The 25,080-nt window shown below is 44.5% G+C and overlaps 1 protein-coding gene across 1 annotated transcript in view; it reads left to right on the forward strand.

The window, feature by feature from the left end:
- Positions 1–25,080, forward strand: part of adgrv1 (adhesion G protein-coupled receptor V1) — a 486,575-nt gene that overhangs the window by 346,232 nt on the left and 115,263 nt on the right. The window lies entirely within an intron of this gene.

The raw sequence follows: 25,080 nt of genomic DNA on the forward strand, positions 1-25,080 counted from the left end.
CTCTGAGGTCTTGATGATATTCCCAAACCACGTCAGTTAAAGGAAATGTGCAACAAATGTTCCCGTGGTATTTCAACAGTCTGTAATCCTTGGAACAAACTTGACAATTTCACTGACTTCAGAAGATGCAAGGTTGTACGTAGGTCTGTTGTTCATTTCGGTAATCTTACTTCCTCCTTGTGCTGCAACTGTATTTATAATAAATTAACAATGTGTTCACCAAATCGTGGCACAAAGTATACATGACTGAACACAACCCAAGTCATACACAGCCATGACTGTTCATGATCATTTTCCATATAGCATATACATTTACCTAACTTGCTTTTTGGGAACTTTATTACAGGAACATTTTCTTCACAAACATATATTGTTTGGAACCAGTTACTTACAGTAAAACCTGTCCGTGACATTTTAATACATCAAAGCTGTAACTGACACATTAATCCATTTTAATATCGTCATTGTGGGGGTTTGGTAATTTTTTTTGTGAAGTAAAGTGATGAAGACTGTGACTATGTTACACTAAGGTGCATTTATATAATGTTAATGCCCACTTTTCCTTACTTAATTATTCCCTGATACCCTCTTCCCACTTCCCTGTTGCTCTTCTCTCTCCCAATTATTTGGTGAAGCAGCAGAGTCCTTAGCCTTGGCATAAGAACAGAACTCTGGCATCTGCGTCAGAAGATTGCAATCCAAGGCTCACTCGAGCACATCATTTAGGCTGACATTTCAGAGTAAACTGACATTTCAATGCAGCACTGTGGGAGTGTTGCACTTTAGATGGTGCCATCTTTATGGGCCTGTCCCACTTAGGCGACTTTTGAGGCGACTGCAGGAGACTATGCGGTCGCCACACGGTCACCACGTGTTCGCGGGTGGTTGCTGAGTAGTCGACCTCAGGGTTGTGAGGAGTTCCCACATTCTGGGAACTGGTCGTGACCTCATAATGGTCGCCGGAAAATTTTCAACACGTTGAAAAATTAGCGGTGACCAGAATGAAGCCGCCATGGGGAGCAGCAAGAATTCTCGTGCCGCAGTGTTAGTTGGTTGCCAGGAGGTCGAAGGTTGTCGTAGGTTCTCGTAGGTTGTAGCCGGTGCGGTGCGGTGGCTCATTGGGGGAAAAAAAACATAAGCAGTCGTTTTCAGAACCAAGGTTAACCGACTGTTAATGTTAATGTCTGCCGAGCTTCAGAGCCGTGTATCTCTGGCTTCTTAAAGGTTGTCTCCACTCCTCCCCCTTTCTCCGCCCTTCTCCCCCTCTCCTCCCCCTCTTTTAAAGGACTTACGTGACCCTTCCCGCACACCGTCTTAATTACAGCGCCAACCTTCCTGTTCATCGCGGTGTGTGTCTGCATCACATTGGCTTTGCACCGTGTGAATTTCACTCAGACAGTGCTCCCCCCGTTTGCCCTGTCCCCGCCTGCATAACGGGCTGGTGAAGCAAGCGATGTGTGTGTGTGTGTCCCACTCTGACAGTCGGCAGCAGTTGCCTGAAAAATCACCTAAGTGGGACAGGCCCATTCTTGGCTCTGTTGTAAAGTAGTTTGAAAAGTGATGAACTGCAAGTGCTGTGAATCTGAAATAAATAGGGAAAACTTTTGAAATACTCAGTACGTCAGGCAGTACGTTATTTTAAGTTGCATGGAGGGGAAGGGAAAAACGGAAGGGAATGTCTGTAATTGGATGAACACCAACAAAATCCAGACGTGCGTGTCAGAGCTGGCCAGTTCTGAGACAAACTGGAAAGCTGGTTTTCCCAAATTGTTAAATTCAACATTAACCGTAACATGTCCAAAGTCAAAGTCAAATTTATTTGTCACAGGCACCGACAAAGGCACAGTGAAATGCATTTGCCATGCAGCGATACACTTGAAAAATGAACACACCATGCACAATAGAGTTCAACACAAACATCCACCACGGCATTCCTCACTGTGTTGGAAGACAACAAAGTTCAGCCAGTCCTCCTTTCCCCGATCATCCGTGGTCTAGGCTGCTACGGACGGCAAGATGTACAGGCTCTCTCGTCTGGATGATCAAAACTCCGATGCAGGACAGTCGAACCCACTCCGTGGCTTGGAGCGTCGGAATCGGCCACTTTCCTACCGGAGACCTGGCTTCAGGATGTTATAGGCCGCAAGCTGGCGGTTGGAGCTCTTCTCCGGCAAGGGATCCCAGATTCCGGATGGTAAGTCCACACCACGCCTGTGGCTAGAAGCTCCGCAGACCACAGCCCCATGATGCCAAAGTCACCAGGCCAGCGATTGGAGCACTCCTTTCTGGCGACCCCCGGCAAGGGATCGCTCCCGCTCCGCGATGGAAAAGTCCATGCTGCGCCCGCTGCTGAAGCTCTGGGCCCAACTCCGGGAAAGGCCGCTCCAATCCAAGCTGTTAGGCCCATGAGGGAGGCGGAGAAGCGACATGGAAAAATCGCCTCTCCGTCGAGGAAGTGGCTGAAGAACGGTTTCCCCCTTTCCCCCCTCACCACCCACAAAAGATACACCGAGAGACACTAAAACAAACATTTAGACGCACTAAAAAGAACTATAAAGGTCGAAATAACGAACACGCTGATGGCAGGGCAGCCGATTCGCAACGTCCCCAACCAACCAAAACCTTTCATTACCCAAGTAGAAGGTCAGGTGCTGTTCCTTGAAATTTGTATTGTACTCTGTAGAATTTGCTTAGAAAGCGAAGAAGGAGATTGCAGAGAGTGAGATGAAGAATTTTGGTTCCACTCCATTCCACTCCAGAGGTTATGGGGAGAATAATAATAATAATAATAATAATATATCTTTTATTGTCATTGCACGTCAGTGCAACGAGATTTAGTGTGCAGCTCCACTGATGTCCAGGAAAGGTAAATAAATACAATACATAAATAAACAAGCTGAATTGATTGACGTGACCATCTGAGGGAGACTGTCCAAAGGGGGTGGGTGGGGGGGCACTCATTAGGGCCGGTTCAGAGCCGCTATAGCTCTTGGGATGAAACTGTTCCTGAGTCTGGAGGTTCGGGCGTAGAAGGCCTTGTAACGTCTGCCGGAGGGAAGTAGTTGAAACAGACCGTGGCAGGGGTGTGATGAGTCCTTATGGATGCTGAGGGCCTTCCTGAGGCACCGCGTGTGGTAGATGCCCTCCAAGGCTGGTAGCTCTGTCCCGATGATCCTCTGCGCTCTGTTGACGACGCGCTGAAGAGCTCTCCTCTCCGCCTCCGTGCAGCTGAGATACCACACAGAGATGCCATACGTTAGTATGCTCTCTGTGGTGCAGCGGTAGAACGTTGTCAGCAGCTGTTGGGGCAGACCAGTCTTTTTTAATGTCCTCAGGAAGAACAGTCGTTGCTGTGCCTTCTTGACCAGCGCGGCGGTGTTTGTGGAGAAGGCAGGAGAATGGGGTTAAGGGGGAGAGATAGATCAGCCATGATTGAACGGCGGAATAGAGTTGATGGGCTGAATGGCCTAATTCTGCTCCTATCTCATGATCCTTCACTTCATTCACTTTTTTCTCTCTTCCCCTCCCCATCTGGAACCACGTCCTCTCTTTCATTTCTGATGAACAGACATCAACCAGAAGGTTAATTCTGATATGATTTTCGTGGACCTACCTGACCTGCTGAGTGTCCCCAGCATGTTCTGCTTTCATTTTTCTCACTTGCTTTACTGTTCAGCAAAATGTGAAAGGATCCATGCAATGAAGTGTTTTTTTCCGTCTTGGTCAAAATTCTGCAGTTAAAGAAAAGGGTAATGAAAGGTTTTGGAAACAGGGTAGCAGTGTGAATTACTCATGGTTAAGGGCCTGTCCCACTTGTAGGAGTTAGTCCGCGGGTTTAGAAAACCTTAGACGAGTTGAGAAAAATGTCACGGTCGTGTTGACACGCCGAAGCAGAAGACCTCCTACGACTATGTCTACCACCTCCTTCGACCATGTTGAAGACTAGCTTTGACTATGTACGTTTTATTCGAGGATGGTCTCCGGCAAATTGGACCACGAATAGTGGAGAGTGAGGACGACCCCCCTTGACCTCAGTCGACCACACCGAAGACCAACTACGACTAGCTACGAGTGGGAAATTATCACATGATAAAATGATGTCATGCTTGCATTTTTCTTTCACTATAAATAGCCTCCCAGGTTTAAAAAAAAAAATCATTCTGAACCATGCGTGCAAGGAAGGAACTAGTGAGGAGGAGGGCAGTGAAAATAGTGCTAGTGCTGTAGGCAGCAGCCCTTTTGTTTCTGCAGCATAAAGGCATAAGAGGGAGTACAGATAAGGTTCACCAGACTGATTCCAGGGATGTCAGGACTTTCATATGAAGAAAGACTGGATAGACCCGGCTTGTACTCGCTAGAATTTAGAAGATTGAGGGGGGATCTTATAGAAACTTACAAAAGTCTTAAGGGGTTGGACAGGCTAGATGCAGGAAGATTGTTCCCGATGTTGGGGAAGTCCAGAACAAGGGGTCACAGTTTAAGGATAAGGGGGAAATCCTTTAGGATCGAGATGAGAAAAACATTTTTCACACAGAGAGTGGTGAATCTGTGGAATTCTCTGCCACAGAAGGTAGTTGGGGCCAGTTCATTGGCTATATTTAAGAGGGAGTTAGATGTGGCCCTTGTGGCTAAAGGATCAGGGGGTATGGAGAGAAGGCAGGTACGGGATATTCGAGATGGATGATCAGCCATGATCATATTGAATGGCGGTGCAGGCTGGAAGGGCCGAATGGCCTACTCCTGCACATATTTTCTATGTTTCTATGTTTCTATAAGGGAAAGAAGCAACACAAGAAGAGGTCTCAGTGGGTGAAGCCCCTCTTTCAAAGAAGATTCAGGCTTGGACAGTAGGAGAACCTGATAAATGTGTTGCATGAGGAGGATTTGTCTGCTTTTAGAAACTTCACAAGAATACCACCTGAGCTGTTTAATGAGCTGAAGACAAACGTGGGCCCCCTGCTGGAAAAAAAAGGATACCTATATGAGAAAGGCACTGGAATCAGGCGCTTCTTTTCCCTGTTCCTGTACTCCTCTGTACCTTTATCGTAAAGGATGGTATTCTGCTGGTACCATTCAACAAGGTCTCCCTCCCTCCTGCTGCTTGTTGAAGATATAGGCCATAGCCTTCCACCAGCCCTCCCTCACCAATGGGGCATCTGCCTCTGATGCTGTGTCAGACACAGTAGAAGGGGTGTTGGTGGGGACATTGCCTACCTCCCTGGTCTCCTGCTCCAGGGAGCTCTCATGCGGGGGCCTTCCCCCTCCTGTGGCATCTCCTCCTGCCACTCCTCCTCCTGGGTGGGCAACACCTGCGTGGCAGGCTTTTTGGAGGGTTGTGCCCTGCCCCTACGCTGCTGTCTTTTAGGTGCCATCTCTACACAAGTGTCTGCTCCAAAAAACTCTCCAGCTATGAATGAAGACCCCCTGGAGTGCTGATGTTTACATTACCTTTTTTCTCTCAAGGGCCAATTACCTTCGAGTACCTACGACTATCTACGACTACCTACGACTAGCATCACAACCTACTACGACCTACCTACGAGTAAAAAAGTATAGATTTTTTCCATGGCGACCCTTTTTTACTCGCGGACCTACTTGAGGCCTCGAGTACGCGGAGACCACTCTCGAGCATGAAGGAGAGTTACGAAGACCTCCTACGACCTCGTGGTTACCATGCTGCGAGTACGAGTAGAGGGCAAACTCGGCAGAACTCGCCCAAGTGGGACAGGGGCTTTAGAATACATTAGAGCAAAGTCTGTATCAGACACTTCATCTTTTTCTGTGCTGTAATTGTAGTGTCATGACTCTGTGTCACCATTAAGTTAATTTAATATAAAGAATGCGGATTATGCTTTTAAGTGTAAGGATTTCTTTGAGGTCTTGGATATAACTGAGCTCCAGAAATATTCTAATTTATATTAATACATCAGTTACCATCTAGCTATTAAACAGCATATCCTCCAATTGCCCAACAACCAATGATGTTTGGCAAAGATACTAAGGCCAATTTTCCAAATTTGCACTCCAAAGCATCTTTTCAACTAATGCTGCCGTTAATGTTGGTAGAAGCCTTTCAGTCTTGAAGCAACTGTGGGCTTTGTGCCCCTGTTTCTGGATACAGGCAACTGCACCCTGTCAGTGGCAGATTCATGCCAGCCTAAATCTTTAATAACAAGATGTGTTCGGGACCAGTCATTTTTCATTTATTGGCGTTTCAGGATCTAGACATACTGACAAGGTGCAATTTTTATCCATTCTCAATTGTTCTTGTGAAGGTGATAGTAAGCTACCATTTTGAATCGTGGCAGCCCTTCTAGTGAAGGTAGTTCCACAATGATGTTGGGTCGGGAGCTCCAGAGTATAAATTAAGGGCTGCTAAATGGAAATACATTTCCAAATCTGAATGATGTATAACCTTGAGGGGAACCTGCAAGCTGCATAAGTTGCCCATGTCCTGGGTGTTGTAGCAGTTGTTGATCAAGGGTCTTCAACATGAAATGTTAAATCATATTTTTACTTTCATAGTTTGGCTGGACTCTTCCAGTGTTTCTGTTTTTGGTTTCAGTTTCCAGAATCTGTTGTTTTTATCTGTTTTACATTACTTTGCTATGGCTGCCTTGTACAACCTCTGAAGAATAGTTTCTGCCTGATGTTTTTTTCCCCTTTGGAGCTCTGCATGTGTTACCATTTATCACCTGCAGTTTACCCTGGGTTTTCCTGAGAAATGGCAAGTGGTGTTTCTCACTAATTTCCAATTTGAACAATTTGACCCAGTAACTTGACCAGACACAAAATGCTGGAGTAACTCAGCGGGACGGGCAGCATCTCTGGAGGATGTCCCACTGAGTTACTCCAGCATGTTGTGTCTATCTTTGGTTTAAACCAGCATCTGCAGTTCCCTCCTACTCCGGTAACTTTATTTCCAGGTCTCGCCCAAACACATTTTGGGTGACACAGCTGGTCGAGCTGCTGCCTCAGAGCACCAGAGATATGGGTTTAATCCTGACCTTGGGTGCTGTCTGTGTGGAATTTTGCATGCCTGCTTGTGCCCATGTGGGTTTCCTCTGGGTGCTCCAGTTTCCTCCCACATTCAAAGAACCTGCAGGATTGTAGGTTAATTGGCCTCTGTAATGAAATAATGCCTCTTGTCTCCAGGGAATGGATGATAAGAAAATAACATAACATTGAACTAGTGTGGATGGGTGATTGATGGTTGGCGTAGACTTGGTTGGCCTTCGGGCCTGTTTCCATGCTAAATATCTAAACAAAACCATGGTCCTATTCCCCATCCAAACCCAGCATGATTCAGTGTGCATTTGGACATTCTTCGAACCTGTGTTTTTACTCCTGAATGGCTACAGGATTACCTTGAAAAAAAATGATGGTTGGAGTCATTATGTCTCCATTTGGAAACAGCAATGCAAGGTTCTATTCCAGATAGGGAAAGCTGATTATTATCAATAGCAGATGTCTAATGCAAATGTGTGTGTAGATTATATATGTGGTTGTATATTAGCGTGTACTAAGCCTTAATTCATAACATCTTTTTTTTTTCTATTAATTTAATTACCTCTTCAAAAATCTCCAATAGATTTGTGAGTCATGATTTGTTGCTTTGATAATTTTGCTGCATAATATGACCCCTTCACTTAGATAAACACTGATAGTACCCTATAAGAATACGTTGAAACATTATTTCTCCTGTGACTGATGTAATTGTCCTGTCCCACTTAGGCGACTTTTTGGGCGACTGCAGGAGACTCTACAGTCACCACATGGTCGCAACATGTTCGCGGGTGGTTGCCGGGGAGTTGCCTTCATGGTTGTGAGGAGTTCCCGCATTCTGGGGACCAGTCGCGGCCTCATTATGGTCGCCGTGAATTTTTCAACATGTTGAAAAATTTGCTGCGACCAGAATGAAGCCGCCATGGAGAGTAGCGAGAATTCTCGTGCCGTAGGTGGGTCGCCAGGAGGTCGAAGGTTCTCGTAGGTTGTAGCCGGTGCTGACCGGTGAATTTCATTGGCTCATTGGGGAAAAATATGTAAGCAGTAGTTTTCAGAGCCAAGGATAACCGATCGGTAATGTTAAATGTCCGCTGAGCTTCACAGCCGTGTATATAATAATAATAATAATAATAATAATAATAATAATAATAATAATAATAATAATAATAATAATAATAATATCTTTTATTGTCATTGCACGTCAGTGCAACGAGATTTAGTGTGCAGCACCACTGATGTACAAGAAAGGTAAATAAATACAATACATAAATAAGCAAGCTGAATTGATTGACGTGACCATCTGAGGGAGACTGTCCACAGGGAGTGGGTGGGGGGGCACTCATTAGGGCCGGTTCAGAGCCGCTATAGCTCTTGGGATATATCTGGCTTCTTAAAAGTTGTCTCCACTCCTTCTCCCCCCCCCTTCTTCCCCCCCCCTTCTACCCCCCTTCTACCCCCCCCCCCCTTCTCCCCCCCTCTTCTCCCCTTCCCTTCTCCCCCCCTTCTCCCCTTCTCCCCCTTCTCCCCTTCTCTCCACCCCCCCTTCTCTCCCCCCCTTCTCTCCCCCCTTTCTCTCCCCCCCTTCTCACCCCCCCTTCTCTCCCCCCCTTCTCTCCCCCCCCTTCTCCCCCCCCCCCCCCCCTTCTCCCCCCCTTCTTCTCCCCCCCTTCTTCTCCCCCCCCTCGCTTCTCCCCCTCCTCCTCCCCCCCTCCTCCTCCCCCCCTCCTCCTCCCCATCTTCTGCCCCCTTCTCCCCCCTCTTTTAAAGGACTTACATGACCCTTCCCGCACACTGTGCTTTCACCGTCTTAATTACAGCGCCGACCTTCCTGTTCGTCGCGGTGTGTGTCTGTATCACATTGGCTTTGCACCGTGTGAATTTCACTCAGACAGCGCTCCCCCCACTTGCCCTGTCCCCCACCTGCATAACGGGCTGTTGAAGGAAGCAATGTTTGTGTGTGTGTGTTCCACTCTGACAGTCGCCTGAAAAATTGCCTAAGTGGGACTGTCCCATAAAGATAATGCACTGTTTTATTGCACTGTAATTCCCAAAGCTTTCAGATTTGGAATAACATTTCAATTACTCCCATTCTCGGGTAACTCCTTCAAGGTGTCTGGTTGTAAGCAAATGGCTCCCCATTACTTGATAATCAAACCCAGTCATTCCAGTCAATGTAACCTTTTGCAAGTATTAACCAGTTTAAAACTAACAAGAATATCATGCGTTGGAAGTTGATCAACAAGAGAAGCAGTACCGATTGACGACTAGTGCTGATTTAGTTAAATGAACTGATGTCCTGAAGTAAATGACTCATGTCCTAAAATGAAGTGGGGACCCGGGGTTTGTTGACGTTTTTATGCTCATTCCACCCAGTGAGCCTTGGCTCTCTGACCTCCCATCATGGCAAAGGGAAAGGTGGATTGGAGGGGTCAGTGGAGCCCAGAAAGAGAATGGATGGAGAGTAATGGGAAGTGGGGGATTAATAGGGAATAATATTAATGGGATACAGAGAGAATCACTGGGGAAATTATTGAATAAGATGATTAGAAGAAAATTGTTGAAGTCAGATGGCCGGGGAGAGTAGATTTGCCAAGATGCAAGGTGGGAAAGATGCAGAGCACAAGGAGAACAGTAGTTGTAGAGAAGGTTGGAGGCAGATAGGGAGGACATTGGAAAGGGGGAAATGATGCAAAGCAGGGAGGCGATTGTGAGGTTTGGGGAGAAGTTGGGTAGGATAGACTATTGGATAATATTAGGAAATCCTGTGAAATTATTTTGGGTGGTCTGGAAAAAGGGCATTAGGGATTATATCAGAGGACTCGCTAGAATTTAGAAGATTGAGGGGGGATCTTAGAGAAACTTACAAAATTCTTAAAGGGTTGGACAGGCTAGATGCAGGAAGATTATTCCCGATGTTGGGGAAGTCCAGAACAAGGGGTCACAGTTTAAGGATAAGAGGGAAGTCTTTTAGGACCGAGATGAGAAAATCATTTTTCACACAGAGAGTGGTGAATCTGTGGAACTCTCTGCCACAGAAGGCAGTTGAGGCCAGTTCATTGGCTATATTTAAGAGGGAGTTAGATGTGGCCCTTGTGGCTAAAGGGATTAGGGGGTATGGAGAGAAGGCAGGTACAGGATACTGAGTTGGATGATCAGCCATGATCATATTGAATGGCCCTCGAAGGGCCGAATGGCCTACTCCTGCACCTATTTTCTATGTTTCTATTCTGACAGACCCAGAGGAGATGTTTGGTTAAAGCAATCACACAAACAGCATATTATCTCCCTCACTCATGCGATTGATGTGAGATATTGATGGAGATAGAAGAATCACCCCGAGTAGCCCAGAGCAAGGGTCCCTTGTCTGGTGTGGCTTCACTGAGAAGTTTATCGTTCTCTTTCTCCTATCTCTATATATCAACATCACATTAAATGAAGTTGTAAGTGATTTAAGCAAAATGGAGCAAGAATACACTTGCAGCAACAAAGTGTGTATCCAGCAGCATTTAACTGTGTACAACATCTACAACAATCTGAAATTGTTAGTATATCTTGAAAATACTGCTATTTTCATTTATTTCCCATTAGTTATCCAGAATTTACTAGCTAAAATATATTGCACACCGATGATTTGCGTCTAAAGGGCCTGTCCCACTTGCATGTGACTGCATGCGTATGGCGCGACCAAAACGGAAGCGGAGTTCGCACTAAGTTAGCGCGTGACGCAATTCGCGTCATACTTGCCAATCAGCTGGGCAGGAGGCGGGCCGACTGAATTTGGGCGTCGCACGGCGTCGGGCGGTGACGTCATAACGCAATGGCATGCTGGGCGGTGACGTCATCGCGCAATGCCATGCGCTAGGCGTACACCGTCAAGACGTTGCGTACGCCCTCAATGCGCCTGCGGGCCGACAGACCTTGGCGCGCGGAATTTTCAGACAGTGCGGGATTTTCGGAGCCCCGCGCGATGTCCGGACCAGCCGCGCACAACTCCATACGCCTCCGCGCTTCGAAGTGGGACTGGTCCCGCGCAGCCATATGCCTCAAGCGACCACGTCTGGTCGCGCCAGACGCATGTAATCGCATGCAAGTGGGACATGCCCTTAACTCTTTCTGCTGATCGGCACTTTAGGTTCCTGCATTCCACTGCTGCTATGAACCTGGATGTCCCAAGAACATTAATTTGCTACCAGCAGTAAACTAATAGCTACCTGAAAGCAGGCAATTGTCTACATTGGGCCCATTCCATAAAAGTTTCAATTAAGCATAATCTGGTCTTTCTCCCCAACTTGTATTTCTATCCATTTAGTTACTGCACTTCTAAAACAATATGTTTTTCCAGATAGACACACAATGCTGGAGTAACTGTCCCAATGCGGGACAGGCAGCATCTCTGGGGAGAAGGAATGGGTGACGTTTCGGGTTGAGACCATTCTTCAGCATCCGCAGTTCCTTCCTACACTGTTTTTTCCTGATATACTTACCATTTTCTTACTTTGTAACAACGGAAAAAAAAGTCTCCACATGTTTTCTATAAACAATGTGCATCATGCCAAAGACTGGATTTGTTATGACTTAACATAAAGAGTACACAAGATACCCATCTATTGACTTTTTAGCCTTCAGAGAAATCAGTGAAACTGGCCAAACCACCTGTGAATGTGGAGAAGAGGGCCATACAATGCAGCACTGCCTTGTCTGCCCCCTACTACCCAACCAGTGCAGCCCAAAGGATCTTGCAGTGTTCAATAAAAACGCAAAGGACTGTGTAAAGGAATGGGAAACTGTCATATAACCAACCAGCTTCAAAGACACGAAAAGAAGAAGAAGTGAAAACTACAACATGACTGGAAAAGCACACACGCAAATAAAACAAGGACACGACAAAAAGAATCTGAGAAATAAGTTTTCAGCAACATTTCTGGAACTGAAAGGTCGTTGGGGTGAATCTGTTCCACTACTTCTGATGCCAATAAGAACAGTGTCATTAATTGGATCCCGTAACAATAACCTTGTTACTTGTTATGTCTGGCACATTTTTAGCTGCAGAATATTTGACAGTGTGGTTTTGATGGGCATTATGCTTTGAAATAGCAGTGCAAGCAAGAGCAACTCTAAACAAGATCTGCTCAAGTTTGCGTTTGAGTTCAGTTTATTGTCATGTGTATCGAGGTATAGCAACAAGCATTTCTTGTGCGCTAACCATTCAGCGGAAAGACAATACGTGATTACAATCGAGCCATCCACTGTGTATAAATACATCATAAAGGGAATAAAATGAATGACATTTAGTGCAAGATAAAGTCCAGTAGTGTCCGATCAAAGATAGTCAGAGGATCTCCAATAAGGGAGATTATAGCTCAGGACTGTTCCCTAGTTGTTGGTAGGAGGGTTCAGTTGCCTGATAACAGCAGGGAAGAAACTGTCCCTGAATCTGGCGGTGTGCATTTTCACACTTCTGTAACTATTGCCTGATCGATGGGAGAGGGGAGAAAAAGTGGAGGCTGGGATGCAACTTGTCCTTGATTATGTTGGTGATGTGGCCGAGGCAGCATGAGGTGTAAATGGAGTCAATGGAAGGGAGGTTGGTTTGTGTGATGGTCTGGGCTGAATCCACAACTCTGCGATTTCTTGATTTCAGGGATGGAGCTGTTCCCAAACAATGCTGTGATGCACCCTGTAAACTTGTGTTGACTCTGAACTTAATAATAACCTGGTTCAATGCCTTAAAAATGTCTCAGCATTTTCTTAGGTAGACAAAAATGCTGGAGAAACTCAGCGGGTGAGGCAGCATCTATGGAGCGAAGGAAATAGGCAACGTTTCGGTCAAGACCCTTCTTCAGACTGATGTGAGGGTGTGGGGGGGGGGGGGCGGGAAGAAGAAAGGAAGAGGCGAAGACATTAACCTATCTGGACTGCCGGTGGGTCAGCATTTCAACTCCCCCTCCCTTTCCGAATACGACCTCTCTGTCCTGGGCCTCCTCCATGGCCAGAGTGAGGACCACCGTAAATTGGAGGAGCAGCACCTCATATTTCACTTGGGCAGTTTGCACCCCAGTGGAATGAACATTGACTTCCCTAATTTCAGGTAGTCCCTGTTATCTCCTCTCCTTCTCAGCTCTCCCTCAGTCCACTGTCTCCATCTCTTCCTTTCTTCTTCCCGCCCCCCCCCCCCCCATCCCCCCACCCTCACATCAGTCTGAAGAAGGGTCTTGACCCAAAACGTTGCCTATTTCCTTCGCTCAATAGATGCTGCCTCACCCGCTGAGTTTCTCCAGCATTTTTGTCTACCTTCGATTTTCCAGCATCTGCAGTTCCTTCTCAAGCATTTTCCTGATGACAGGTGTTACACTAACTCTTCTAAGGTTCCCCCTTTTATTACAAATCTAATTCTGGTATTGTAGAATTGTTACCATTTATAAAACATTAACATTATAAGATATATTCTTGAATGCTCCATGATCCAGCTCCTGATGTGCTTTCCAAGTATTTACTTGACTTAATGACATTATTTAGAATGCACAACATTGCTTAGCTTCAGTGTAGATCTGTGTACAGCTACCTTCCTTTTTATAGAAAGGGAAAGATTTGTCCGTTGTGTTTGAATAAACCGACAGATGTTCAGGTGTAAAAATAGAAAATGCTGGAAATACTCAGCTGGTAAAGCAGCAATTGTGGAAATACAAAGAGAGCTCAAGTTTGAGGTCAATGACCCTATGCTGAAACTACATGTATACAAGGACACCCAGGTTCCTCTGATATTAGGCAGCACCGTGGAGCAGCAGTAGAATTGTTGCCATACCGTGCCAGAGACTTGGGTTTGATCCTGACTACTGGTGCTGTCTGTACAGAGTTTGTACATTACCCCCATGACCACGTTGGTTTGCTCCCACATTCCAAAGATGTGCAGGTTTGTAGGTTTCTGTGAATTGCCCCCCGACTGTGTAAGATGAAAACCTGGGATAACGTGGAACTAGTGTGCAGGTGATCATTGGTCAGCGTGGGCTGAAGGGCCTCTTTCTAACTAGTTTAGTCCCTAAACTAATATCTAAACTGTATCTCTAAATTAAATCGATTTCTACAAAGTTAACACGATTTGAAATGTATCTGTTATTTCCATTTAACATAAAGTTGTAGTGAGTGCCTCCCACTGACATTCTATGATTCCTCAATAGTTATTATCATTTAAAATGCATATCAATTGGTAAAAATTTGCCTATAATGAAAGAGACTTTTTTTTACAAGAAATGGTCTAGAAATGTTAACATGTGTTGTACTGACCCACTGAGTTACCATGAGTCACAGAGTTAAACTGCTGCCTTAAATTCACATCAAATAACTGCAGAGGCTGAAACTTGAAAAAGTCAGTCCACATCACTGGAATATGAACCATGTATAGAAAGTACCATTGGCGTAAAAGATCATCCATAATATTATACATTGACAGAGCAGACATGAGGGGAAAAAAATACCTTGACCTTCTATTTCGTAGGATCTTTTTTTGATTTCTGGAATGTAGATACAACTGGGTAAAAATGATAATTTCATCTTCAGCAATTTGGCACAGCAGGTGGTTCAACTAGGATGAAATATGTATTTTACTATTCAGCAAAATCAATTAATTAAAACTTACACAGACGCAATGATTATCTCTTCCAATAGATTATTTTGGATTCAGTTTAGTTTATTGTCACATGTACAGTGAAAAGCTTTTGTTGCGTGCTAACCAGTCAGCGGAAAGACAATACATGATTACAATCGAGTCGTCCACAATGTACAGATACATGATAAAGGGAATAATGTGAATAATATTTAGTGCAAGATAAAGCCAGTACTTGCTCAAGTGGTGAAGATTAAATTTATCCTAGTTAGTTTACAATGTAATGGTCCAAGTAAATACTTTTAACAGGAAGTTTTTTATACGTATCTGATCATGATGCATAGTAAATCCTACAAAACTTTTTATTCACCTCTCTCCTTCAAGTCCAATGCAGCCTTCTCCTTCAAGTACAATTACAATTGTGTAGGAAGGAACTACACAACCTGCGCGAGATAACCACTTATGAGGTGTTTGCGCAGTAGTCAACCAGAACCAGAACTGCAGATGCTGGTTTAAACCGAAGATAGACACAAATTGCTCGAGTAACTCAGCGGGACAGGCAGCATCTCTGGAGAGATGGAATCGGTGACTTTTCGGGTTCTGAAGAAGAGTCTCAACCGGAAACATCACCCATTCCTTCTCTCCAGAGATGCTGCCTGTCCCGCTGAGTTACTCCAGCATTTTGTGACTATCTTAAGTGTATTACAACTGTTCATCTGAAAATGACAATAACCAAAGGTGAGAAATTAATTCTAATTAAAGTTATTTTATGTCAACTGTTTTTGATGAAATCTCAATTCTACAAAAGTCTGACCACAAGCCATTATTTTTAATGTTATCCTGTCCGCAACGCATACGCTTTTTCTTCAGTGTTAGTCCACATCTGCTGTATTACCTCATGTCAAAGCATTTTAAACTCTTGACATCTCAGAGAAATGGTGTATGTAGTTTTTCCAAGACTTGCTTTGTTTATGCCAAGAATTGTGGAACATGATCCATTCCTGTTAAATGATCTGTGTCTTTTAGAATCTGGCTTTTCTGATTATCATCATCGACTTGAACTATTTGTTGTTTTCATTCATTTTATTATGTTCTTATCATACTAAATATTTAAAAAATAAACAGCATGTTAAGTGGCAGTGTGAATAGTCGATACTTAGTGGGGGGGGGGGATGTGTCAGTTATTTTTGCACGTTTTCTGTTGCCGAGTATTGACTGAGCAAATGTCGATAGAGGAAGGATCTTTAAACTGGAGTGCTGTTCTGGCTGGAGATAACCAGTTCAGTCCAGTACCAAGCATGGGGGAGGGGATGTTTCGAGCGACGAGGTGAACTTTAACAGGCCAGCTCATTTTGCATGCCAGCATTCAATCTTAGCTTCTAAATGAACAGCCACTGGAAATATGCTCTGGACAAGATTAAAAAGTTGAATCCCTTCCCAGGGACTCTGTGGCTTTTGGGGCATTTTGTGCTGCAGCGCGCCTTTGCATCACAGGTGATTCACTGGGAGAGAGACTTGGTGGCATTCAGCTCTGATCCAGGTAAGCCATCTGCACCTGGTATTCCTAAAAGGTCTCCCATGTGAGTACAGACATAGTACTACAGGAGAAGTCAGACTAATGGCGAGGTAGCCAGTGGAAGTTGGTGAGGGGTTAAGACATCTTGGATGTCACATCGATGCTTATGATGTGGATGGTACAGCCAAGCACCTCTGCGTGGAGGCAGTCAATCTGCCTGACAGAAAGAGATATTAGCATAGCTTGGTGTAGATAATCTATGATCCAACTTTTGGCAGCAGAACACACTTTCTTAGGTTTGAACCAAAGCAACCGGCTCTGGACATAAATCAAATATTTCCTTGCAGTTTGATAGTTTAGATTTTACAAACTATTCTGGATTAAACAGGCCTAACAAGGTATTGTAAAAAGGAACTGCAAATGCTGGTTGAAACCGAAGGTAGACACAAAATGCTGGAGTAACTCAGTGGGACAGGCAGCATCTCTGGATCGAAGGAATGGGTGACGTTTCAGGTCGAGACGCTTCTTTAGACTGAATCAGGAGATACAGTAAGGAAATGTAAGGTGTCAAAACGAGAAGAAAGGGGTTCCCCTCTTCCCCTATAGATGAGCCCCTCACTAGTTCTCGATATCCCGCAGCTCCACACTTGCTCCACCCCCCGCCCCCCCCCCCCCAGTCGCAACGAGTACAGAGTCCCCTAGACCTCACCTTTCATCCCATTAGCCGTCGCATACAACACATTATAATCCTGCATTTTCGCCACTTCCAACGGGATCCCACCACTAGCCAAATCTTCCCATCTCCATCCCTTTCCGCTTTCTGCAGAGACCGCAACTATCTGATCAACTCGTCCTTTCCCTCCCAAACCACCCCCTCCCCGGGTACTTTCCCCTGCAACCGCTGGAGATGCAACACCTGTCCCTTTACCTCCCCCCCACCCCCCCGACTCCATCCAAGGACCTCGACAGTCTTTTCAGGTGAGTCAGAAGTTCACTTAGACCTCCTCCAACCTCATCTACTGTACCCGCTGTTCCAGGTGTCAACTCCTGTACATCGGCGAGACCAAGCGCAGGCTCGGCGATCGTTTCGCTGAACACCTCCGCACAGTCCACCTTAACCTACCTGACCTCCCGATTGCTCAGCACTTTAACTCCTTCTCCCATTCCCACACTGACCTTTCTGGCCTGGGCCTCCTCCATTGTCAGAGTGAGGCCCAGCGCAAAATGGAGGAACAACAACACATATTTCGCTTGGGCGTCTTGCACCCCAGTGGTATGAATATTGACTTCTCTAACTTCAAGTAACCATTGCCTTCCCTCTCTCTCCACCCCTCTCCTCTTCCCACTTCTCCGACTAGTCTGACTGTCCCCGTTTACATTTTATCTCTGTTTGCTTTGTTGTTACCTTCTCCGAGTTAACAATGATCTATTCTACATCTTCCTTGATCTCCATCCCCTTTGTCTAATTTTCACACCTTACACTTCCTTATCTCTGTATCTCCCTCTCCCCTGATTCAATCTGAAGGGTCTTCAACCTGAAGGGTCGTCACCCATTCCTATCCAGAGATGCTGCCTGTCTCGTTTAGTTACTCCAGCATTTTGTGTCTGTCTTCGGCTTAACAAGACGTCTGATGGTGATGGGGATAAAAGTGGACCAAAAATATGTTACATCAGCAGAAACATGAATGCTTAAACCTCCCCCTGAATTTTACCAGTGGTCCCTTTAAGATCAAGGGCCACTGAACACCATTCTAGCTGGATAGAAGCACACTCCCTGCAGAAGCTAAATGTATATTAACACAATATTTTTCATTGAGAAAGCTGGGTATAAATTGTCCTGAATAGTGAACTAGGCAGGCAGGTAGATAGCCCCCCAGCCTATCCATTCTTCCTCTTCTGCTTGAATATTTCTCAAGCACTGCATAGTAGGACATTAGTTAATCAATCTGCCCGTCTCTACCGCTATGATTTCAATTGGCACGTGAAATTCACAATTTAATGTCCGTTTAGTAATGTGCATTCTACAAAAGAACAGACTTTCCTTACTTTGGCCTTGTACGGCGTCCATTTGCTGTCGAATACTGACCTCGCTTGGGCAGCTTACAACCCAGCGGTATGATTCTTGATTTCTCTAACTTCGTAACCCTTGCATTCCCCCCCTCTCTCCATCCCTCCCCACCCGAGTTGTCCTGCTAGTTTCACCCCAGTCATCGTTCTCGCTTCACTGTCGTCCTGCTGAGTTTGTATCACTCGTTAGCACCTCTACACAGCCAACAATGGACCATTGTGGGCTTCACCTTTCTTGATCATCGTTGCTGGCTTTGATGTGTCCTTTTGCATACCTTTCATTCAGCTTACGTTACTCCAGCTTTTTGTGTCTATCTTCGGAGTCAACCAGCATCTGCAGTTCCTTCCTTCAAACCTCTCCATATTTAGTTTTATTTTTACTTGCCGACCTTTGTTTAAACTTTTTGCTTAAATTCTTGTTTTCTTTTAAATTTGAGATCCTTTCATGTCAAGAAATCAGGGATATTATTTCAGTTTTGCATAAGTCCCTGTAGGATAGCGACCTTGGCCCTTTTCTCTGATGCATTATGGCACAGGCTTGATTCAAGCGCAATTTTGTTGCTGATGAATTCCTGTCTCCTGTGACTTTTCTCTGAGGCACCAAAACAATAGCCATAATCACTGACCATTTTTTCCCATCTTCCTTTGAAATAAGTACATATTCTTGCATTTTTCATATTTTGCAGTTGATTAGTTTTATCCTATGTTTGTATTGATTGCTTCTTCAAAGATGAGAGTTGCTCTTTATTTTTAGTTGCTGTGTAAGTATCCTTTGATTTTAAAATAAAACTTTTGTGTAAAGGTTCATGCAAATTGAGCTAAATCAATCACAGGATCAGACTTTAAGTCAAGTTCAAGTTACATGTATTGTCCCACGCACCATTTGGTACAGTGAGATTTGAGTTGCCATACAGCCATACAAATAAAAAGAACACAACACACAATAGAGTTTAACATGAACATTCCCCACAGCGGAATCAACGTTTCCCACTGTGAGGGAAGGCAATAAAGTTCATTCATCTTCCTCTTTGTTCACCCGTGGTCGGGACCTTTGAACCCTCCGCAGTCGCCGTTACGGACAGCCTGATGTTCAGGCCTACAATTAGGAGTTTGGAAGCGTACGGTTTAATAACTGGAATAGTATTTAATAGTCTTGACCATTAATCTGAAGCATGATGGAATCTAACCACTGCAGTCGGGCAGGTTAAATTCAAATAATTAATTAAATTGAAGCTTTGCAAAGTTAGTATCAGTAATGGGGACTACGAAACTACTGGATACTGAAGGTTTGGTCTGTATGAAACTTCAGATCCAGAGCAATGTGTGTAATTTGTTACGGGCCTGTCCCACTTACACGACCTTGGCTCGCAAATTACGCGACCTCGTGGTCGCTTGAGGCGTACGGTCACCGTATGGCCGCGCGGGGCTGGCCCCACTTAGAAGCGCGGAGTTGTGCGGGGCTGGGCCTGCGATCGCGCGGGGCTCCGGAATTCCTGCAGTGACCGAAATCTGCGCATGCCAACGGCCTGTCGGCCCACGTACGCACGCAGGCGCATTGCGGTCGTACGCAGCGTCTTGATGTCGTACGCAGCGACTTGACGGCATACGCAGCATCTTAAAGGCGTACGCCTAGCGCGTGGCGTTGTGTGATGACGTATGTCACGCCTCCTGCCCAGCTGATTTGTAACTATGACATAAATGACATCACGCGCGAACTTAGCGCGAACACTGATTCCGGTTGGTCGCGCCAGATGCACGCAATCGCATGCAAGTGGGACAGGCCCTTTACCTTCTACATAAATCATAGAGCATAGAACAGTACAGCCCATCATGCCTGCGCTGAATATGATGCTAATTTAAACTAAATTCATCTCCCTGCACATGGTCTATATCCCTTATTTCCTGCCTGTTCAAGCCTGTCCATGTGCCTGCTCAGCAGTCACTTATATGCTGTCGTCATATCTTCTTCCACTATCTCCTCTTGCAGCATGTTCCAGGCACCTGCCCCTCTCAATAAAACATCTACCTCACAAATCTCACTTTAAAGCTATGCCCTCTCATTTTGACAATTCTACCCTGGGGGAAAATGATCGACTACCTAACATATCTATGCCTCCTCATAATGTTATATACTTCTACCAGATTGCCCATCGGCCTCCATCATTCTAGAGTAAATAATCCAAGTTTGGACAATCTTTTTTTATAGCTAATGCTCTTTAACATCCTAGTGAACCTTTTCTGCACCTTCTCCCAAGCCTCCACCTCCCACGTGGCACCAGAACTGCACAGAATACTACAAATGTGGCTTAACCAAAGTTTTACACAGCTGCACATGACTTCCAACTAAGAGTTGAGGCAACTTTGGGCATATCATAGCAGTTGGAGTTTAATTTGAACAAGGGTGAGGTGATGAAGGTCAACTCCAAGAAAAAAGTGTACCGTATATGGCAGAACCTTAAGAGCATTGATGCACAGCCAAGTTTTAACTTGCAACTCCATAACCCCCTGCAAGTGGTAACACATGTTGATGGGATGGTAAAGAAAGCATGTGGCAGGCTTACCTTCAACAGTCAGGGCACTAAGTATAACAGATGACAAGTCTTACTGCAGCTATATAAAATTTTGGTTAGGCCACATTTGGCGTAGTGTGTCCCGAAATTTAACAAGGTGGCCTTTAAAAGACTCTTGTGTGTCAGATATGGATTTACCCCCCAAGCAGCCACTCCCAGTATAGTTTCCTCAGACCCAGCCTCATATTAGACACAAAAATCTGGAGTAACTCAGCGGGACAGGCAGCATCTCCGGAGAGAAGGAATAGGTGATGTTTAGGGTCGAGACCCTTCTTCAGACTGGTTAGGGACAAGGGAAACGAGAGATATAGACGGTGATGTGGAGTGATAAAGAACAATGAATGAACGAACACAAATGAAAAAGTAATGATGATAATGGAAACAGGCCATTGTTAGCTGTTTGTAGGGTGAAAACGAGAAGCTAGTGTGACTTGGGTGGGGGAGGGATAGAGAGAGGGAATACTGGGGCTACCGGACGTGGGAGAAATCAATATTCATACCACTGCACCAAGCAAAATATGAGATGCTGTTCCTCCAATGTGTGTTTAGCCTCACTCTGACAATGGAGTTTCCCTTATCCCTAACCAGTCTGAGAAAGGATCTCGACTCAAAACATCACCCATTCCCTCTCTTCCGAGATGCTGCCTGTCCCGCTAAGTTACTCCAGCTTTTTGTGTCTATCTTAGGTTTAAACAAGCATCTGCAGTTCCTTCTTACACACCTGCCTCATAATGTTGTATTCATCCAGTCATATCCTTATCCCTAACTTAACAATAATGATATTACATACTTTTGAGATCGATGTGATAATAAACACCACACATACATTCACGTCGGTTCTAATATGTATCAATAGGCAGAGATATATCAGCATTGTAAACAATGTTATATAGATTGCAATAAATTGCAAGTTCAAGATACCCTCGAGAGGAAAGAACTGGTTTTATGAAGAAATAAATATTGTATTTAGAAGTATCTATGAAGATAAGAGATGACTTGTATAGGTATCCCTGCAGTTTTTTGGTGTGTCATAATAATTGCAACAATTTTGCTTCATTGGTTCTGATCTATCAGAAGTAAACTAGGGTCTGATCAAATACATAGCTTGCTAAACAGTTATAGTTGTGGGTGTTGGAAGCTCCATTCATTTAAACATCGGATAACATCACACTGAATGATCCCTGCCAAAGTATCGCGCACCAACCATCAACCTGGACACACTGCAGCAGCTGTCGATCAGAACGCCTGTTGATGTTTAGTAGAGAGTAGAGTGTTTAATTTAATTTGTTCATGATATATGTTTTTTATTTCTAGTTATTTGTTGTTATTTGTACTGCACACTGAATGGACACTGGTTGAGCAACGTTTTTTTGTTTCCTCTGGGTATGTGAGTACTCAGGAAAATGACAATAAAGATATACTGATACTGACTGACATTATAAAGTGAGAATACAGTTCAATTACGTGGTCCCTGATAATTCTGTGTTTCCCATTTCCAGTCACTCCCATGAGCTATTTGGGTACTAATGTTTTCTTTAGCAGTGATGTCACATTTTAATGATGTCTTTTTAATAGAGTAATTGGCAAGGGCAATGTTTTTGTATGAGGCTTGTTTTGAATTCCAGTCATTTATGTTGCTGTGTGTTGATGGATGAATGAGGAAGATAGAAACATAGATAGAAACATAGAAAATAGGTGCAGGAGTAGGCCATTCGGCCCTTCGAGCCTGCACCGCCATTCAATATGATCATGGCTGATCATCCAATTCAGTATCCTGTACCTGCCTTCTCTCCATACCTCTGATCCATTTAACCATAAGGGCCACATCTAACTCCCTCTTAAATATAGCCATTGAACTGGCCTCAACTAGCTTCTGTGGCAGAGATTCACCGCTTGCTGTGTGAAAAATGTTTCTCTTATCTCGGACCTAAAAGATTTCTCCATTATCCTTAAACTGTGACCCGTTGTCCTGGACTTCCCCAACATCGGAAACAATCTCCCTGCAATCTAGCCTGTCCAACCCCTTAAGAATTGTGTAAGTTTCTATAAGATCCCCCCTCAATCTTCTAAATTCTAGCGAGTACAAGCCGAGTCTATCCAGTCTTTCTTCATATGAAAGTCCTGACATCCTAGGAATCAGTCTGGTGAACCTTCACTGTACTCCCTCTATGGCAAGAATGTCTTTTCTCAGATTTGGAGACCAAAACTGTACGCAATACTCCAGGTGTGGTCTCACCAAGACCCTGTACAACTGCAGTAGAACCTCCCTGCTCCTATACTCAAATCCTTTCGCTATGAATGCTAACATACCATTCGCTTTCTTCACTGCCTGCTGCACCTACATGCCTACTTTCAATGTCTGAAGAAGGGTTTCGGCCCGAAACGTTGCCTATTTCCTTCGCTCCATAGATGCTGCTGCGCCCGCTGAGTTTCTCCAGCATTTTTGTGTACCTGCCTACTTTCAATGACTGGTGTACCATGACACCTAGGTCTCATTGCATCTCCCCTTTTCCTAATCGGCCACCATTTAGATAATAGTCTACTTTCCTGTTTTTGCCACCAAAGTGGATAATCTCACATTTATCCACATTATACTGCATCTGCCATGCATTTGCCCACTCACCCAGCCTATCCAAGTCACCTTGCAGCCTCCTAGCATCCTCCTCACAGCTAACACTGCCCCCCAGCTTTGTGTCATCCACAAACTTGGAGATGTTGCATTCAATTCCCTCATCCAAATCATTAATATATATTGTAAATAGCTGGGGTCCCAGCACTGAGCCTTGTGGTACCCCACTAGTCAGTGCCTGCCATTCTGAAAAGGACCCGGTTACTCCTACTCTTTGCTTCCTGTTTGCCAGCCAGTTCTCTATCCACATCAATACTGAACCCCCAATACCGTGTGCTTTAAGTTTGTATACTAATCTCTTATGTGGGACCTTGTCGAAAGCCTTCTGAAAGTCCAGATATAACACATTCACTGGTTCTCCCTTATCCGCTCTACTAGTTACATCCTCGAAAAATTCTAAAAAGATTTGTCAGACATGATTTACCTTTCGTAAATCCATGCTGACTTTGTCCAATAATTTCACCACTTTCCAAATGTGCTGCTATCCCATCTTTAATAACTGACTCTAGCAGTTTCCCCACTACCGATGTTAGACTAACTGGTCTGTAATTCCCCGTTTTCTCTCTCCCTCCCTTTTTTAAAAGTGGGGTTACATTAGCTACCCTCCAATCCTCAGGAACTACTCCAGAATCTAAGGAGTTTTGAAAAATTATCTCTAATGCGTCCACTATTTCTGGGGCTACTTCCTTAAGATATAGAAATGCTTCTTCAAACAATTTTTAAAATGGAGACCAGGCATACCAAGTTTGATAATGTTATACTTAATGCTACACTTTAAAATTATTGCAATTGTTCTTTAGCTTTTATTTGATATATTCCATTTGAAGTGCATCAATAGGCTTTAGTAGAGCAACAAGAGATGGCAGATGCTAGAATCTGCAGCATATATCAATCTACTGGAGGAACTCGGAAGGTCAAACAACATCTGTGGATGGAAAAGAAATGTTTATGTTTTAGGTGAAGAGTGTAAGAGGACTAGAGTGGAGATGGAAGATGCCCAGTGTAAGAGGAGTAGGGGAGTGATGAGGCAGGAGCGGAAGGTGTTTGATGTACAGAGGAGGGGTGAAGGATGAAAGGCAGGTCAGGCCAGTTAGCGGACGGGGAGGGATTGAAACAGGAGACAGAGACAGGCAAGGGAAGCCTCCGGCTCCTTTCCTACAACTACCTCCCTTTGTCTGCAGGGATTTGAACAAATCAGCAACCAGGTGCTGCTCCAACTGCTGAGTTCTTGCAGCAGGTTGTTTGTTGCACAGAATGACAATCCAGTTAATAAAGCATCAGTTCTGCTCAGTGCATGCTAGGTTTATCTTGCACGATCAGAAGCTTAATAACAACATGACAAATGGTAGGGAATTGAAGAATACAGTTGAACAGAGGGATCTGGGAATAACCGTGCATAGTTCCTTGAAGGTGGAATCTCATATAGATAGGGTGGTAAAGAAAGCTTTTGGTATGCTAGCCTTTATAAATCAGAGCATTGAGTATAGAAGCTGGGATGTAATGTTAAAATTGTACAAGGCATTGGTGAGACCAAATCTGGAGTATGGTGTACAATTTTGGTCGCCCAATTATAGGAAGGATGACAACAAAATAAAGAGAGTACAGAGGAGATTTACTAGAATGTTGCCTGGGTTTCAACAACTAAGTTACAGAGATAGGTTGAATAAGTTAGGTCTTTATTCTCTGGAGCGCA

Source organism: Amblyraja radiata, chromosome 3 (genome assembly GCF_010909765.2).
Source record: "Amblyraja radiata isolate CabotCenter1 chromosome 3, sAmbRad1.1.pri, whole genome shotgun sequence".
Lineage (NCBI taxonomy): Eukaryota > Metazoa > Chordata > Chondrichthyes > Rajiformes > Rajidae > Amblyraja > Amblyraja radiata.